The sequence below is a fragment of the Schistocerca americana genome, chromosome 5, assembly GCF_021461395.2.
Source record: "Schistocerca americana isolate TAMUIC-IGC-003095 chromosome 5, iqSchAmer2.1, whole genome shotgun sequence".
NCBI classification, from domain to species: domain Eukaryota; kingdom Metazoa; phylum Arthropoda; class Insecta; order Orthoptera; family Acrididae; genus Schistocerca; species Schistocerca americana.
Window position 1 is genome coordinate 447185335 of NC_060123.1, and position 18919 is coordinate 447204253.

Genomic DNA, 18919 nt, shown 5'->3' on the forward strand with positions numbered 1-18919 from the left:
AGAGGGCGACCCGGATGCCCGTCTTACACACCTAACCCCCCACCTCCCTGCCCAGCTGACGGAATTTGTGTAGCCCGTTTGTCTGCGTCTAATGTTCGGGTCGGGGCCGGCGCCTTCCCCATATCTCGGTAGCGGTGTATTAACGTGCACGACTGTCAAGCGAGGGAAAGGGGGGGGGGGGCAGGGAGAGAGGGGTGGCGGCAAGGGGTGTCACTAGAAAGAGAGCTACATTTTTTTTCGCCGACTGTTTCCAGATTTTCGTTTCTTTCCAAACAATTTTTATGGTTATGCAACGTGCAAGACCCCAGGAAGAGTGCAAAACAGTAGCTAGAGTGTACCACAGACTTGATGCCATCTAATAAAAAAGGGGAGAGAAACAAGACAAGTGAAAAGTCGCGAACGACGCCTTTCTTGTTGGGTGAAAGGAAAGATAGAGGAAGGTGAGGAAAAGAACGCCAATATACAGAGTGAAGCGATATTCGCGCACTCGGGCTTCGCAGCGCGATTCCTCACATGCCAGCGTTACAAAGTGTCTCTCACAAAATTTCGTGTAGCGAGTACATCCAGCTGAAAAAGGACGTTAAAGAGAGGCAATCTGGCAACATTGTAACAACACGTACCGTAACTACCTCTGACAGCACCTATCACTCGTGCTGTACAGTTGGTACAGAGGATAGAGGTGTGGGTTAGCATGCAGGAGGTCCAGGGATGGGCGCATTTTTTTATTTGCCAATTTCATTCTTACATTTCATACTGTAATATACACCGTTTCTTATGTCACATGTATCCTAAATTTACAACATTTTGTAACGCTGAACACAACAAATACGTGGTTAGACAAATAAGAAATAGACTGTTGAAGCAATTAATGCGATCATAGTGATAACACATAGAAATAGTAACCGAGTTTGGATATTATTCGCAAAGCATGTTGCCAGTCCTACTGGTAACGTAAGGCCTTCACGAAATGTAATGAACCTGAACGAGGCAAGAATAATAGTTGGTACTAATGTATGTGATTAGAGGAGGGTGCAAAGAAAACAGGTTTCGCATCTAGTAGACGAAGTGGTGCGAATAAATTCGAGCCCACGACGTGGAAAGGGCTTCTTTCAAAGCTGACCACTCTTTTATTTCTGCAATTGTTGTATGTAAGTGCAAATGTTATCCAGAGGACTCGCTGCAATCGCTGTCGACGATTAAGATGCCAGACACCATACCACCTGGACTACATTTACCAAATAAAGAAACATATGCTTGAACTCAAGATCGAACCGTCGACCGCCTGCATGGTAACCCAAAACTCTATCCACTGCACCAACTGGACAGCACGAGTTCTATCTTCTGTCAGAGGTAGTTACGGTACGTGTAGTTACAGTGTTGCCAGATTGCCACTCTTTCACGTCCTTTCTCTGCCGGATGTACTCGCAAGACGAAATTTTATGGGAGACATTTTTTTATCGCTGGCAAGTAAGGAATCGCGCTGCGAAGCCCGTTTACGCGAATTTCGTTTCACCCTGTATACGATCCGGTCACATTAACTGTTAAAAGCCTGAATCACCACTTTTGCGGGATGGACGCGCAGGAAGAGAGAAAGTGAAGCTCTGGAAGGTATCGACAGGGTTGAGGAGCCATGCCATCTTCTGTGCCTTTGCCATCTGTACCAGGTTTCTCGGTTGAGGATCCATGGGAGGAGCAGCCTGATCGACGTGGTCCCGCAGATCATCTATTCGGTATAAATCCAGGGAGTTTGGTGGCCAGGGGAGTACGGTAAACTCGTACTGGTGTTCTACGAGCCACTCACGTACATTGCGAGCTGTGTGACATATTGCATTGTCATGCTGGTAGATGCCGTCGTGCCGAGGTAAAACAAGCTGCATGTAGGGGTCGACAAGATCCATAACGATACATGGGTACTCGTATTGATCCGTCGTCGCTTCCAGAATGACGAGATCAATCAGAATGCCACGAAATCATTCCTAGACTATAAAACTTCCTCCTCCGGTATATTGATAATTTTTACTTATGGACCGTCCTCCGGTCTGGTCCGTTCTGACAATTGTTGCTGGGTCGTTCATACCAACGGCCATCTGTCCGAAGCGGCATAAAATGTGATTTATCTGAAACGAATTCGTGTTGCATATCCAACTGCGGTACTAACGTGACAATTCCAGCCTTTGTCGCCGATGCACAGCAGTGGCCATCTCCGAGCTAAATGATAGATGTAGAAAGTGGTTTCTGATATCAGCACCTTTGGTGACACCTGAAATAAATATTAGCAGACAGAGCTGACTCTTTGTAAATGGAAAGGTGTCCATTATAGTCTCCTATCATCCACATATTCTCTTTTTACGTAATTTCGTCTCGAGTGTAATCTTGGATACTATGTCTGTGGCATATTGCCGACTTTCGCATTTTCACGGCAGCTTCGGCTACGCTAGTATATCTGCCTGAGCTCTTTGAGCCAAGAGTGGTTCTGGGCACTCTCTATCGAGGTCGTGGTAGCCAAAAGTGGCTTGCTTGTTTTGAAGGAAGACAAGGTGTTCTGTTTCAAGTCTATCCGTTTGGACTCCTCTGGAGGGAACGTGTGTTTTTTCGTGAGTGATATGGAGTGGTAACGAGCGTTGCTGCATTAACATGTAACTGAGAGAAAGAGAGGGAGCCATGCATGAAAGCATCAATTGGCGTGTATTGACGAAGTGACTACAAGCATATACAGCTTCTTTCTATGCACCTATTCTGCAACACAAAGTAATGAGTTTCTTTATGTGTGACAAAAGAATGGTTTCGTATTAAAAAAATGAAAATCAATTAATTAAAAAGGAAAAAGCTGGCGTGTAGCCACAGTGATAAAGAATACCTAAATCGGGTAGGGGCTGTGAAACTTCTGGACGTCAAACTCATTTGGTAAGACCATACTGCACATGTGTGTGACAAACTATAGTGAGTCATATACCTCCAGAGAAAACTGAAACATTTGATAACTGACCAATATCTATGGCCTATTACTGTGCCTCATCATATAGGAGAACATTATTAGTCCAAAAATAGTGATCACGATTATAACGTCCGCAGCTCGTGGTCGTGCGGTAGCGTTCTCGCTTCCCACGCCCGGGTTCACGGGTTCGATTCCTGGCGGGGTCAGGGATTTTCTCTGCCTCGTGATGACTGGGTGTTGTGTGATGTCCTTAGGTTAGTTAGGTTTAAGTAGTTCTAAGTTCTAGGGGACTGATGACCATAGATGTTAAGTCCCATAGTGCTCAGAGCCATTTGAACCATTTTTGAACGATTATAACATCGAGTAGGAAAGAGGACCACTGCAGGCTATTATTCTCAAAATTGGGAATAATAACTATTTATAGTCGTTATGTATTTATGTGCCTCCTTCACACTAAGGAAACTCTAGATACCTTCTGCAAGATGCGTGACATATATGACGCAACACCCGAAACAAACAGAGCATAAACATACCAAGCTGTCGACTGTCCAAAACAAGAAACAGCTATCAGAACATTGTCCTGAGAATGTTTTGATCATTATCCATGGAAGTGCATGTCCTGCTTCTGGGGAGATTCAAAAACAAAACTTCAAGCTACTTATTCCATTCAGGAATTTTTTTTTACTCTGAGGAAAATGGATGGATTTACAGAACTTTCTCCAAAACAAGAGAATCTTTCGGAGGATTAAATGTATACAAAGTAAACTCCATAATCTGTTAACATTTTTTGTATTGTTACTTGTTATTTGTATATATCAGTTTTGTAATTTTGATGCATTCTGTCCAGCCATGGCCGATGAACGACATTTTTTGTAATTTTGAAGTACAATAATAATTATAAAGTTCATGCAAATCTCATATCTTTATTTCAAATTCACACGTTTCATAAATTTAACTAACCGAATTATTAATTTTATCGAGTAGTGAAAGTGAGCACCCACGAGGCTTAGCAAAATGTCTATGTGGAAGTAATTACGCTGAATATTCTCTTGCCTAATCCAAACAAGCTCTCTCAGTCAAAATCATATCTGCTCATATCATATGATATAATCACAAAAAATACGCTATGGATTGGTAAATTATATTCAGATAACAGATGGCAAGTTACCTAGAGAGCTTCAAGATGGCGGGTACTCGACCTTTTATTTACTGGTTTTGCAATTCTGTGGGGCTGCAAGGTCATTATAACGAAAAATAGCAACTTCATATATGAAGGGTTTCTGTGTTGCTTGTTACGCATTTATTGAATATTGTTAGGAGGATCCAAGTTGGTTTTAGCAATGGGAAGTTCACGAAAAGGCAATACTAAGGTATTACGGATATTAGAGACAGAGTTACTCTGAGAATTTTCAGACTGCATTTTGTTAATTTGAGCCTTATCCATTTCTGAAGGAAGGGTAACCTTTATGTTGGACTTTGTGGCTACAGTGTCGTAGTGAAGATGACAAGCAACATCAATTCATTACGCAGACTCAAAGAAAAATTTGGAGTAGGAATTAAGGTCCAGAGAGAAGAAATAAGAGCTTTGAGGTTTGCTGATGACATTGTAATTCTGTTAGAGACAGCAAAGGACTTGGAAGAGCAGTTGAACGAAATGGACAGTGTCGTGGTAGGAAGATATAAGATGAATATCAATAAAAGCAAAACAAGGATAATGCAAAGTAATCGAATTAAATCAGGTGATGCTGAGGGAATTAGGTTAGGAAGCGAGACACTTACAGTAGTAGATTAGCTTTGCTATTTGGGCAGCAAAACAACTGATGATGGTCGAAGTAGGGAGGATATAAAATGTAGACTGGCAATGGTAAGAAAAACATTTCTGAAGAAGAAAAATTGAACATCGAATATAGATTTAAAGAGTCAGGAAATCATTTCTGAAAGTATTTGTGTGGAGAGTAACCATGTATGGAAGTGAAAGATGAAAGATACACAGTTTAGACAAGAAGCGAATATAAGTTTTTGAAATATGGTGCTACAGAAGAACGCTGAAGATTAGGTGGGTATATCACATAAATAATGATGGGGTTCTGAACAGAAGTGGGAGAACAGAGATTTGTGACACAACTTGACTAGAAGAAGGGACCGGTTGATAGAACACATTCTGAGACATCAAGGGATCACCAATTTAGAAATGAGAGGAGGTGTGGGGAGGGAGGGGAAGAGGGTAAAAATCATACAGGGAGACCAAGAGACGAACAGAGTAAACAGATTCAGAAGGATGCAGAGGTTTCAGTAGTTATTCAGAAATTAAGAGGCTTGCACCAGGATGGAGTAGCATAGAGAGATGCATCAAACTATTCTTTGGATTGAAGACCACAACAACAAAAACATACAAGCTCCATAAAAGTTGTTGTTACAGAACCGTGAATAAGTTTATGTGCAGCATTTGTCGTCTATTTGGCGACTGCTTGGAACTTCGTGTCGCCACGGCTGGCACGTGTATCGTTTGTGGCGGCGTACGCAACAGTCTCCAAAGAGCCAGGGCGCAATTCCCTTGCGTTTTCCTTACGGTACCTACGAGACATAATTTGTAGGTAGCGGTTATCGTCTGGTGTTAAATATGAGCGACCATTACGAGACAGATCTTCAATGTTTTGTTTGCCATAACTGAATGTTCGAATGGTGTCGCTGTAATGTATGTCGATTCGGTGGATGCCTTCCCATTCTAACAACATTTGGTATTGTAAAGCGACGATGCACGCACTATCTAAGCTTGAAATCACCCTTCTAGGCACGGTGGAAAAATGACAGTGTACACAGCTGCACTTTGTCTTGTTTACCTCTAGAAGCACGGCGCATACTGCTGAACTGCGCTAAGAAAGCAGTTTTACTTGTATCTACAGTGCCCAGGTGCTTTACTGTGGTCAAATGAGTTAAGAAAAAATTTCCAGTCGAAAAAAAATTATCTCCTACAAAACTTTTTCGATCGCTTTACATTACAATGTTAGGTCTACAACTTCGCTTCCTCCGTTTTTCTCGAAGTTCGTGGCTTTATTTTGAAAAATTTACAAACATTTACGATTCAAAGAATTGGCCATCGCTGGCCACTAGTTTCTCCTATCTTTTGGGCAGCGTACCGATCCCGCTGCGGAAGAACCGGGCGAATTTTGAGGATATCCGTGAATGGATCCAATTTTACATTTGTTCATATGACCGGAAGAGCTGGTCAGCGAGGTCGTGTGCCACTCGAAAATCGTGGTAGTCAGGGGGGAGCAATCTCCGAATAATTCGGCGAGTGGGGCAGGTCTTCCCAATTCAAAAAAATGTTCAAGTGTGTGTGAATTCCTACGGGACCAAACTGCTGAGGGTATAGGTCCCTAGACTTACACACTACTTAAACTAACTTAAACTAATTTATGCTAAATACAACACACACACCCATGACCGAGGGAGGACTCGAACCTCCGGCGGGAGGGGCCACGCAATCCGTGACATGGACCCTCAAACCGCCAATTTCAACATTTGCAGGTATTTTTGACTTTTTTTGTGAAACAGGGTCGAACACTGTCATTTTGCAAAATCACCTTTTCATGAATATCGTCATACTGTCTCCGTTTGTCTTTCAGTGTTCGGCTTAAACGCTTCAATTGCTTTCGATAACTACCTCCTGTGTTTGTATCCGTCGGTTTCAGTAACTTAGAGAGCCTTCTCTCTTTCAACGCCACACCGGTCTTCGACGTCAAATCACCGTTCCTGAAGCGTTGAAACCATTGTCTGCACGTTCTTTCACTAACAGATGCCTCACTATAGGTCTTTATGAGCCTCAGCCGCAGCGTTCGTCATGTTAAAGAAGAAAATTAAAATTTCCCGGATATGTTGAGAATTGGGCTCGTAAGCTAACATATTCAATCGAGAATAACTCTATGATACAATCGCAAGTCGAGAAATATTGGTAAGGCGTTATGTTTACAAATGCCTCAGCTTGTTGTATGACAGTTACGACCTACCACCTGCGCCACCTTTTTGCCGCTACAACCGTCTATTACAAAACGGCGGAAGCAAAGTTATAGAATAATGCTGACAGATTACTCATTTTTAAATAATGCAGCACCAGAAGTGTCACAAACGGTCTATTAAGTTCATTTGTTTTGGTACATCAACGGAAATTAATCTCGTGCAGTTTACGCACGTCTGCCTCCGTATCTGTGTGGTCAGCGTAGCTGATGTTGCTGATAATGAATTTAAGGAGACGAAACGCGTAAGCTCATCAGTCTCGTATTCACTCTCCCCCTCCCCCAGTCTCCTATTCACTTAAGGTCATCTGTCTCCCTATTCACCCCCCCCCCCCCCCTCCAAAGAAAAGACAGGAATCAATGTACCCCGTCTGTCAGTGTCTATAGTAAATTCTGTGTACGAGTGTAAAAATGTTTTGTAAATGTTTACTTAGCGCGTATCTGAGATGGGATGGGGGTAGTAGTCTGGAATTCACCTAGTAGGGCGTGGAATACCTTCTAAAAATCACACCCAGTCTGGCCGGCACACCGTCCCTCATCATTGGCGGATTCGAACGGTGCTCGACGCACCTCTCCGTCCCTGAAGCGGCCGCTCTAAAACGCACGGCTATCCGGGCACCGTCAGGGATTTTTTCTTGGTGGGAGGACTCGACCGATCAGTAGTCTCATCGGTTCTGCTAACCCTACAACGGCCGGGCGTGCTGTGTGCTAAACGTCTCCCCTCCGTGCCACATTCACATAACACCATTGGCTGACGGATGTAACTGACCCCTATGTGGCCACAACTGCGGTGCTTATTAGTTTACACGCGTATGGTTCGGTTCCTTACGTGGGTAGGGATGCGGAAAATATACACCTGGACCATGCAGATAACACCGTGAGCGCTACTGTATGTATTTTACGTTTTTCCATAAATTGCCGATGATAGGCAATATAATTATTGTACAATCGTCCCGGGCATGGTTGTCTTGCAAGAAGGCGTTGTCACGTCAAAACGTCACCAGAATACTCGAATTCGTGTTATAAAAACTTTACTGGTTACACATTTCAAGAATCTGCACAAGAAAGCTCACAACCACGGTGGCATCTATTCTTAGCGAAACTTTGCAAAACGCTTGGCTGATGGTACTTTCTTGTTGTTGTGGCGTATATTATTAAGCTTCGTTGCGTTCCATTCAGCGACGGCGTGTGGGAAGAACGGCAGCTTCGGCGCTACCGTGCGAGCTGCAATTAACGTTATCTTTATGACGGCTGCGGTATGTAACGGCTGCGATATGCAACGGCCTGCAGGTTATTTTCAGTTTCCTCGCAGGAAACCGGTTCTTAAATTTGGTATTTGGTAACTAGATTCTCTAGAGATAGTTAGCATCTTTCGTCGAATGTCTGCTATTTCCGTTTTTTCCGGATTTCTGGGAACACTTTCTCATGAGTCAAACAAACCTTTGTGCCACTCAGTATCTCAGAGTTCCTTTATGTTGAATGAAAAGCAAGTTATCCTCTGTTCTCTCTTCAAACGAGAACATGTCACATGCTTTACCTAATAATGGAGCCGGCCGGAGTGGCCGAGCGGTTAAAGGCGCTACAGTCTGGAACCGCACGACCGCTACGGTCGCAGGTTCGAATCCTGCCTCGGGCATGGATGTGTGTGATGTTCTTAGGTTAGTTAGGTTTAAGTAGTTCTAAGTTCTAGGGGACTTATGACCACAGCAGTTGAGTCCCATAGTGCTCAGAGCCATTTTTGAACCTAATAATGGAGCTATGTTGTGCTTCCATTTCGCATGCCACTGAGTGGTAGTTTCAAACGTTTGTGAAACACGGCCAGCAGCGATTCAGACCTCCTTAGAGTTTTATTCTTAGTGATGTACATAAATTAGAATGTCTCTAAATTTAGCGTCATTTGCCAATATTTGTATCCGACAGATATCCTATAAAGATACCCTAACGTTTTCAAAAATTGTAATACCAGGAACACAAATGTTACTGAAATTAACTTTACATCATAGACTCAAGGCGAAGTAGGACACAAGTTAGCAAAATTAGTGAAAAGAGCGTGATAACTCACATCAAGAATTCATTGGGTGTAACATTCCCAAACCTGCACGCGCACAGCCTCTAGAAATGGTGAGACAGAATTAAAGAAGACGAGGCTGTATTCCTGGGGTATCTCTCTTCACGTTGTCTGTGTACAAGACTACATAGTGTCAACAGTTACTGTTTGAGGAGTATAGAAAGTTGGCTACAGAATGTTTTGTGAGTTGATGATAAGTGGACTTTTTAGTAAGTTCACGTATTGGAAGACGTCCAGTAGTAAGCAAGTTTCCGCTAGAAGTACGAAAGGCTTCGCTAGTACTATTTTGCGTAATCGGTCATTGACAGCTCTAAGATATTTGAGGAATTTCACTGTATGTGTAAGAGGCGATCAAAAAGTTTCCATTTGTGAGCGTTGCTACTGCGTGCATGCAGCGCAGCGAGACTGCGATGCGGGTAGGTTCAAATGTTCAAATGTGTGTGAAATCTTATGGGACTTAACTGCTAAGGTCATCAGTCCCTAAGCTTACACACTACTTAACCTAAATTATCTTCAGGACAAACACACCCATGCCCGAGGGAGAACTCGAACCTCTGCCGGGACCAGTGGCACAGTCCATGACTGCAGAGCCTGAGACCGCTCGGCTAATCCCGCGCGGCGATGAGGGTAGGCAAGGGATTAGTGCGGCATTTGTGTCTTTACGAAATGCGTGCCGTAAACGTGGAATCGTGAACTATATCGATGACATTACGAAATGCATACAAACGTACCAACGTACCACGTGCTGTTATTCTTTTCTTGGCTGTCGAAGAACAAACACCGGCAGACATACGAGGTGCGACAATAAAGTAATGAGACTGATGTGAAAAAAAATGTTGCTTACCGTTTTAGTCAAGTTTAGTGTTGTCTCCTTCAAAGTAGTCCCCTTCTGACTGCACACACTTTTTCCAGCGCTTCTACCATTGATGGTAACATTTCTGGAACTCATCTTATGTAGTATCTTCCAAGACCCTCGTCTCAGTTTTTTGGACATCTTGTGTTGTTTGAAAATGTTGTCCCTTGACAGCCGTTTTGACTCTCTGAAATAGAAAAAAGTCGTACGGAGCGATATCTGGTGAATAAGGTGGCTGTGGTAGTACTGAAATTTGTTTTGAGGTTAAGAATTGCTGTACTGACAGAGCAGTATGGGATGGTGCATTATCGTGATGCAGAATCCAATTATGAGCAATGTTGGCATGGGTACGAAGAACTCTTTTACGAAGTCTTTCTAAAATTTCTTTGTAGTAATATTGGTTAACTGTTTGTCCAGGAGGCACGCACTCTTTATGGAATCAAAGAAGCACACAAGTATGCATTTCACTTTTGACTTTGACATGTGAGCTTTTTTTGGTCTGGGTGATTCCCTTTGAGCACCATTGCGAACTTTCGCGTTTGGTCTCTGGATCGTACTGAGAAAAACAACTTTCATTACCACTGATAACACGACTCAATAATTCTGGATTGATTTCCGTTTGCTCTAACAGATCGGCTGCCACATTTTTCCGTGTTTCTTGCTGTTATGGTGTGAGATATTTGGGGACCATTTTTGCACAAATCTTTCTCATACCAAGATCTTCAGTTATTATGAGACAAATCGTTTCTCGATTGATGTTCAGTTCTTCTGCAATCATTTTCACGGATAATCTTCGATCAGATCGTATGAGTTCACGCACCCTGCCCAAGTCGATATCCGTCCGTGAGGTTGATGGTCGTCCACTGCAGTCTTCATAGGGCAGCATGTCTCTCGAAAACTTCCATTGGGAAATGGTATGCCAAGTTCTGTGCCTGTCGCTAATCAACACGAGACGCCGTTCGGTCTAGGAAGCCGGCTCATGCATTACGGATAAGTGGGAGACACTCAAACACCCTCGCTATAGTCTTGATCTCTCCCCATGCGATTATGACGCCTTCAGTCACTTATCTGTCGAGGATGTGCAGCCGGCTGTTACAGACTTCATCACACAGCAGGACACGATGTTTACCAAACGAGCATCTTCAACTTAGTGGGTCGGCAGGATGACTGCCGTGTTCAAGACCATTTTACCTGACTGACACTCCATTTCTGCACTGTAGGGCCTTGAACGGAAACTTTTGACCGCCCCCTTATACAACATCTGTACTTTTTTATATTTATTATTCGGTCACTAATTCCGGCCTGTATTGGACCATACTGAGACTTCATGTTTTATAAGACCAGCAGACGCACTCCTTTGCTAGTTTCTCTTCGTTGGTGTCCCGACTCTGAGCTGTAAGACTGACCTTTGTACTGCATCTGGCCAGAAGCACCGCTGCATTGCATGAGAAATCAATCTTTCCCCACCCCACTCACGCGCGTAGGCAACACGAAAATAGCCTAATACATGATACAATGTGTTACGGCGTAAAGCCAAGCGCCGGCACGCCAGTCGGGAACGAGGGAGCAGAGAGGGCTGTGAAGAAAAAGTCAGCCAACTGTACGCTGACCGACCCCTTTCCAGGATGACAACACGACAGCAGCGGCCTCTATGCGAAGAGAACATAAGCGCCGCGCCCGACTGGCCGCGGCCCAGTTCTACTAGAGCTTCAAGACCAGCGAACTGAATAGCAGTGTCAAAGATCATTACATTGCTCGTACATTCTATGTTCCTCAAACTTGGAAATGTTATACTGAAGAGTCCGTTGCCCTTTGCTTGCGACACATCCGTGTATTTCTCGAAGTTAAGTACTGTCATGTACTTTCCCTAATAAACCTCATTAATACTATTTGCTTAAATTGTTGTCAAGCGATCCGAGGAAACAGGCTTCCTAGACACCCCATAGGCAGCATTCAACACAATGGGAGATATCATTCTTACGCAATTCCACAAAACAGATGTAGATTTGGGTGGCAGTTGTGGGTTCCGTCCAGTCTAAGGAATAGTCCAGAACTATTCCTAAGTTCTTTGCAAAAGAATAGAACATTACTTCTTCCCAGCTTTGGTAAGCGCCTGAAGAACCATTATGGTCTATAGAGCCATTCATTCAAGTCAATCACATCCCAAAACACAATGAAGTGTGCATTGATCAAAAGTATTCGGTCACCCTATGTAATGCGGAATTGACGATACGCAAAGAACACTGTGTTATCAGTAAAGAAGGAGCAACGGCAGAATGGCTTAGTCAGGACAGCGCAATGACTGCGAACGAGGACAGTCACCTGAGTAACAAAGACAGGGATATTCCAACCCTTCTAAAGCTGCCCAAGTCGATTGTTGGTGATGTGATTGTGAAGTGGAAGCGCGAAGGAACGGCTGCAGCTAAACGAAGACGATGCAGACGTTATGCACTGACAGACAGAGACGTAGAGCAATGTCGAGTGTAGCTGTAAAAAACCGCATGGCGTTAGCTGAAGGAATCACTCGTGAGTTCCAAAGTGCTACCTGCAGTCCAGCCACCAGAATGACAGAGACTTAGAAATAATGGGATGCAATGAACGAACAGCGCCTCATGACCCAGACGTTTTTGTAGTCAGTGCTAAGGCCGATATTAAACTATCATATTTCTTTGACAAAGATTTGGTCAAAAACATGATCAAATATTCGTCAAATTTGTTTGACAAAGATATTTGACGTTGCGCTAAAAAGGTGTATTACACTGTCGTCATATTTTTCATCAAATTTTAAGATGGCAGACGACAACCTCTTATTATACGCTGCAGTTGATAGTACCACAATTGCACTGTGTGTATATTTGGGAGAAAATTGGCGGAAAAAAAGGAAACTTGGATGAAGCCATAGGTGTTACGTCGAGATAATAAAAGCATTCAGCTAAATGTGTTACGAGAGCTGCTAATGGAGGACGTAAATTACTTACGAATGGGTGAGAGTGTATTTCAGTATTTGCTCAGTAAAGTGGCTTCTCATATTACAAAACAGAATACTCTTTTGAGAAATGCTTTACGTGCAGAAGACAGGCAAACTGTGTCACTGAGATTTCTTCACACAGGAGAGAGCTACTCTAGTTTACAATACAGCACTCGAGTATCACATTGCACATTAACCAAAATAATTCCAGAAAGGTGTGAAGCGTTTTATAAAGCACTGAAGGGGCAATATGTGAATGTAAATAAATGTTTAGTACACTATATGGCCAATATGAACTATTTTTATTTTTGAATAGTGGGATTAGTATTCCAACAACTACAAAATTAATAAAAAGTACGAAACAGATGAAGCACTTTTTAATTTTCATCTAAAGTTCAAGGATAAACAAAGCAGAATGGAAGGCTAAGAAAGATTTTTTTTTATTTTCTATGCTCTATTCCGGTTTGCTGAAAAGCTGCCTGGATGTTTCCAGAAGTAGAGGTGGCTGACTGTAGCTGTGATTATGGACATAAAGTCGCCTGCAGCATATTCCACTTGCCCATCAACACACAATTAATAGCATGGACTGTGCCCCTTGCCCGCCTCCAACCTTGTTGGGCAAGTTTATTGAAATTATGAAAAAAAGAGTCGCAGGACCACCCCAATTTTTAACCCGTATTTACAAACACACTGCAGAGACTTCAAATAGCTGTAGCGACACCAGCGCTCCAAGCGGTTACATTTCACATTACAGTGAGCAGAAGACAAACGACGTTTATGATCAAATCTACAGCGAGGCCCTAGATTTGATCATATTTATTTGACGACAGGCGACATTTGACAAAGTTCCCTATTACACCATTAAATTTCTTTGACATAAATATTTGACATATCAACTTTGACAAAGAAATTTGATAGTGTAATATCGGCCTAAGGGATACCTGAGTTGGTGTAAAGAGCGACACCAGTGGACATTGGATGACCGAAAAGAGTGGCTTAGAGTGATGAGTCACGCTCTACCCTGTGGTAATCTGATGGAAGGGTTTTGGTTTGGCGAAGCCTGGAGAACTTTATTTGCCATTATGTCTAGGGCGAATAGTGTAGTATGGAGGAGGTGGTGTTACTGTATGGGCTCTTTTTCGGTTGGGGTGTGTTCTCTTTATAGTGGTTAGAAAAACGCTAAATGCTAAAGGATAAACAACAACATTCCTGAAATGGATTGGCCTGCCGAGAGTCGCGATCTGAACGCAATGCAACACCTTTGGGATGAATTAGAATGTCTGCTTCAGCCCAGACACAAACGTTCAAACTTCACTACCTTGTCTGATTTCGGCGCTTGAGGGAGAATGGGCTGCCCTTTTCCACAGACATTCAGACACAACGTTGAAAGTGTTCCGAGAAGAGTTCAAACCGTCTCAAATGAGAAGGGTGGGCGCATCCTATATTAATGTTTGCTAATAAACATCCGGATACTGTCGATGGGATAACATACCTGCTGAGAATGAAGGGAGTCTGGCTGGTGAGCTGTGGCTGTGGGCGCAGTAGTGAATTTGGCAGAGTCGTGTAGCTGGCCAGTGGAGGGGCGGGACCGCGGTACAGAGTGCTGTGCTGAGCTTGTAGGGCCTCTCCGCTGCGTGACTCACGCATGCTCACTTCCGCCGCCCAAGCGACATCTCAGGCGCTGTTTGAGGACCGCTCTGGAATGTGAATCGCTATTTTATAAGCGCACTCTACTCTCCTTAACAAACGGCATTTACAGGGTGTTTCAAAAAGAAAGGTCTGATTTCAAAACTCTAGACTTATTGATAAAAATATACTACGAACATGGGATGAATTGCAAAGTACTCACAAAACCTTAGTTTTAGCTATGCTTTTGCAAACCTTCTGTGTCCACCAGCAGCAGCACAAGCAACATCTAGAAGATAGCTAAATTCGTCATGAACTTTACACAATGTATCTGCTTTTACAGAAGTTATGGCGGCTATTATTCTGTTCTTCACATTTTCTATGTCACGATGTGAAAGGGAGATGGACGCACTTTCCTTCCTATACACCCGCAAGAAAAAAAAAACTGTATGGGGTCATTTCTGGCGATCTTGGAGGCCAAGAATGCAAGGCTGTGTCCCGGAGTCTCGTGCACGCTGTCCAGTGTTGAGCTACTTTCAAATGCTGTAGAACTGGCTGTTTCCATGTCTTCAGAACTACCCCGATGACTTCGTTTTTCCAACAGGATGGAGCTCCACCACACTGACATAACAAAGTAGGTCAGTTTCTCAACACTAGTCTGCTAAGAGACGTCAGGCGCATTTTCTCTATTGTGTCGGCAGATATTCACAGTTTCGTTTTTACGGTATGTAACTGTAGTCAGTCCAAACAATTTCTGCCGTCATGTCTTCCATCCGACGCCTACTGTCGACGGAAGGCATCTGTTTGTTCCCCGTTGCAAGCAAAATGATTTTTCAAGTGGAGTTTTACACAACAATTCGATAGAGCGGACCCAAAATAGTCTAGTGCGATATTTGTTTTATCGACAAGTACTAACAGGGTCAATAAAACACGCAAAATAACCAATACTCTTGCAGCGATAGCAACGTCTTGGCCTGTTCTGAATGCTACCGCTTTGCAGCAGCGCTGCTCAGGCGCTACTAGAGTACTGGTTGTTATTCTTAGTGTTTTATTGTCCCTGGTAATACGTATCACTAAAACGAACATCGCACTACACTAATCTGGGACCGATCTATCTAATGGGCAAGTAAAATTCAGCCTTAAAAATCCGCGACGATGGTCACCGAGTTAACAATGCCTGGTGCTCCAGAGTGGACGCACTGAGCGCATGGATACTAGTTTCTCTGAAACATTCCTTGACACAGAGTACGTGATATTCCTAATCGAACCTGCATGACTGTGCAAACTGTGTGTCTTTGCTGTCGCACGCTGGTCTCAAGGGGTCGTTGAAATCCAGCATGGTGTTGAGTATGGCCCATCAAAACCCAACGGTTCCAGTTTCTCGCTGCAGTCATGCGATCCCGACCAACTCGAGCAGCAGTTCCGAGTAACGAGAAACCGTAGTCTCGATAGTGCACCAACCTTACACCGTCGAATTCCAACAAGTACTGATAGTAACGTCTCCTTCTTACTCGAGGCATAACACAATCTTCCCAATAACTACATTCAAATGCTATTTCTAAATAAGAAATCTCCTGAGTAATCTTTCAAAATACATACAAAATTTAGCTGGCACTACTTCTACCTATTTTCAGTGGTTGCAGGGAAGTGCTGAATGTGTATCGTGTAGTTCACTTCATGCAAATCTTCAAGCTGCAAAGATATTACATTACTACGCCATAGTGATAATTGTAGCTTTAGAGTTCAAATAAGAACAACGTGTGTGAAAGTTATCCAATAAGGTGTTTCATATGTGTTATTTCTCTTATTAACAATTCAGTGGACCGAGTGAGGTGGCGCACTGGTTAGCACACTGAACTCGCATTCGGGAGGACGACGGTTCAATCCCGCGTCCGGCCATCCTGATTTAGGTTTTCCCCGATTTCCCTAAATCGCTCCAGGCAAATGCCGGGATGGTTCCTTTGAAAGGGTACGGCCGACTTCCTTCCCCGTCCTTCCCTAACCCGATGAGACCGATGACCTCGCTTTTTGATCTCTTCCCCCAAAACAACCCAACCAATTCAGTGGAAGTCTGTTTCTTGTCCAAGCTGCCTTTTCTTGGTGACTAAAAAGCCAGGTAGAAGATAAAAGGGAAAAGAAAAGTAGAGAGAAAAGCAAGGAATATATATTTGAAACTTATTTATCAGCTTGAACCAGAATATCCAATAAAGATATACACTCCTGGAAATGGAAAAAAGAACACATTGACACCGGTGTGTTAGACCCACCATACTTGCTCCGGACACTGCGAGAGGGCTGTACAAGCAATGATCACACGCACGGCACAGCGGACACACCAGGAACCGCGGTGTTGGCCGTCGAATGGCGCTAGCTGCGCAGCATTTGTGCAACGCCGCCGTCAGTGTCAGACAGTTTGCCGTGGCATACGGAGCTCCATCGCAGTCTTTAACACTGGTAGCATGCCGCGACAGCGTGGACGTGAACCGTATGTGCAGTTGACGGACTTTGAGCGAGGGCGTATAGTGGGCATGCGGGAGGCCGGGTGGACGTACCGCCGAATTGCTCAACACGTGGGGCGTGAGGTCTCCACAGTACATCGATGTTGTCGCCAGTGGTCGGCGGAAGGTGCACGTGCCCGTCGACCTGGGACCGGACCGCAGCGACGCACGGATGCACGCCAAGACCGTAGGATCCTACTCAGAGCCGCAGGGGACCGCACCGCCACTTCCCAGCAAGTTAGGGACACTGTTGCTCCTGGGGTATCGGCGAGGACCATTCGCAACCGTCTCCATGAAACTGGGCTACGGTCCCGCACACCATTAGGCCGTCTTCCGCTCACGCCCCAACATCGTGCAGCCCGCCTCCAGTGGTGTCGCGACAGGCGTGAATGGAGGGATGAATGGAGACGTGTCGTCTTCAGCGATGAGAGTCGCTTCTGCCTTGGTGCCAATGATGGTCGTATGCGTGTTTGGCGCCGTGCAGGTGAGCGCCACAATCAGGACTGCATACGACCGAGGCACACAGGGCCAACACCCGGCATCATGGTGTGGGGAGCGATCTCCTACACTGGCCGTACACCACTGGTGATCGTCGAGGGGACACTGAATAGTGCATGGTACATCCAAACCGTCATCGAACCCATCGTTCTACCATTCCTAGACCGGCAAGGGAACTTGCTGTTCCAACAGGACAATGCACGTCCGCATGTATCCCGTGCCACCCAACGTGCTCTAGAAGGTGTAAGTCAACTACCCTGGCCAGCAAGATCTCCAGATCTGTCCCCCATTGAGCATGTTTGGGACTGGATGAAGCGTCGTCTCACGTGGTCTGCACGTCCAGCATGAACGCTGGTCCAACTGAGGCGCCAGGTGGAAATGGCATGGCAAGCCGTTCCACAGGACTACATCCAGCATCTCTACGATCGTCTCCATGGGAGAATAGCAGCCTGGATTGCTGCGAAAGGTGGATATACACTGTACTAATGCCGACATTGTGCATGCTCTGTTGCCTGTGTCTATGTGCCTGTGGTTCTGTCAGTGTGATCATGTGATGTATCTGACCCCAGGAATGTGTCAATAAAGTTTCCCCTTCCTGGGACAATGAATTCACGGTGTTCTTATTTCAATTTCCCGGAGTGTATTATTACAAACACGATGCGTTTCGACTGATAATATTAACGTTTTTCCACACGTTGATTTCCTCGCTACTCAATCATTCCACTTAATTTTCAGGACTTATCTGTAAGACAGCTCAAACATTTAGGCTCTCTTTTCCGATTTCTCCGCGATTCACTTCCACACAACGATGCGCTTCAGTCGTACCTCCTCATAAATTTCGTTCTCAAGTTAAGGCTCATGTTTGATGCTAGCAAACTTCTTATGGAGAGGAATTCTCTGCTTGCCTATTATAACCTGCCGCTTACGTCCTTACTTCATACGCCATTGATTATTTTGCTTCCTAGTAGCAGAATATCTGTACTTGGTCTGCTACGTGATCCTGACTTCAATGTGAAGTTTGTCGCTAAACTCATTTATACTGCTTCTTCGTTCGATTTGCTCAGAACCCAAAAATGGTTCAAATGGCTCTGAGTACTATGGGACGTAACATCTTAGGTCATCAGTCCCCTAGAACTTAGAACTACTTAAACCTAACTAACCTAAAGACAGCACACAACACCCAGTCATCACGAGGCAGAGAAAATCCCTGACCCGCCGGGAATCGAACCCGGGACCCCGGGCGTGGGAAGCGAGAACGCTACCGCACGACCACGAGCTTCGGACGCTCAGAACCCATATTTTGTGCTCAGTAGTCTGTTAACTCCAGTCGACAGGTCCTGTAACACTTTCACAGACGGCAGCAATATCATTAGCACCACTTCTGAACCTTACTTTTAGTTGCTTCAATGTTTCGTCGATATGTAAATTGAACTGTAGAGTAGAAAGACATCGTAGCTGTT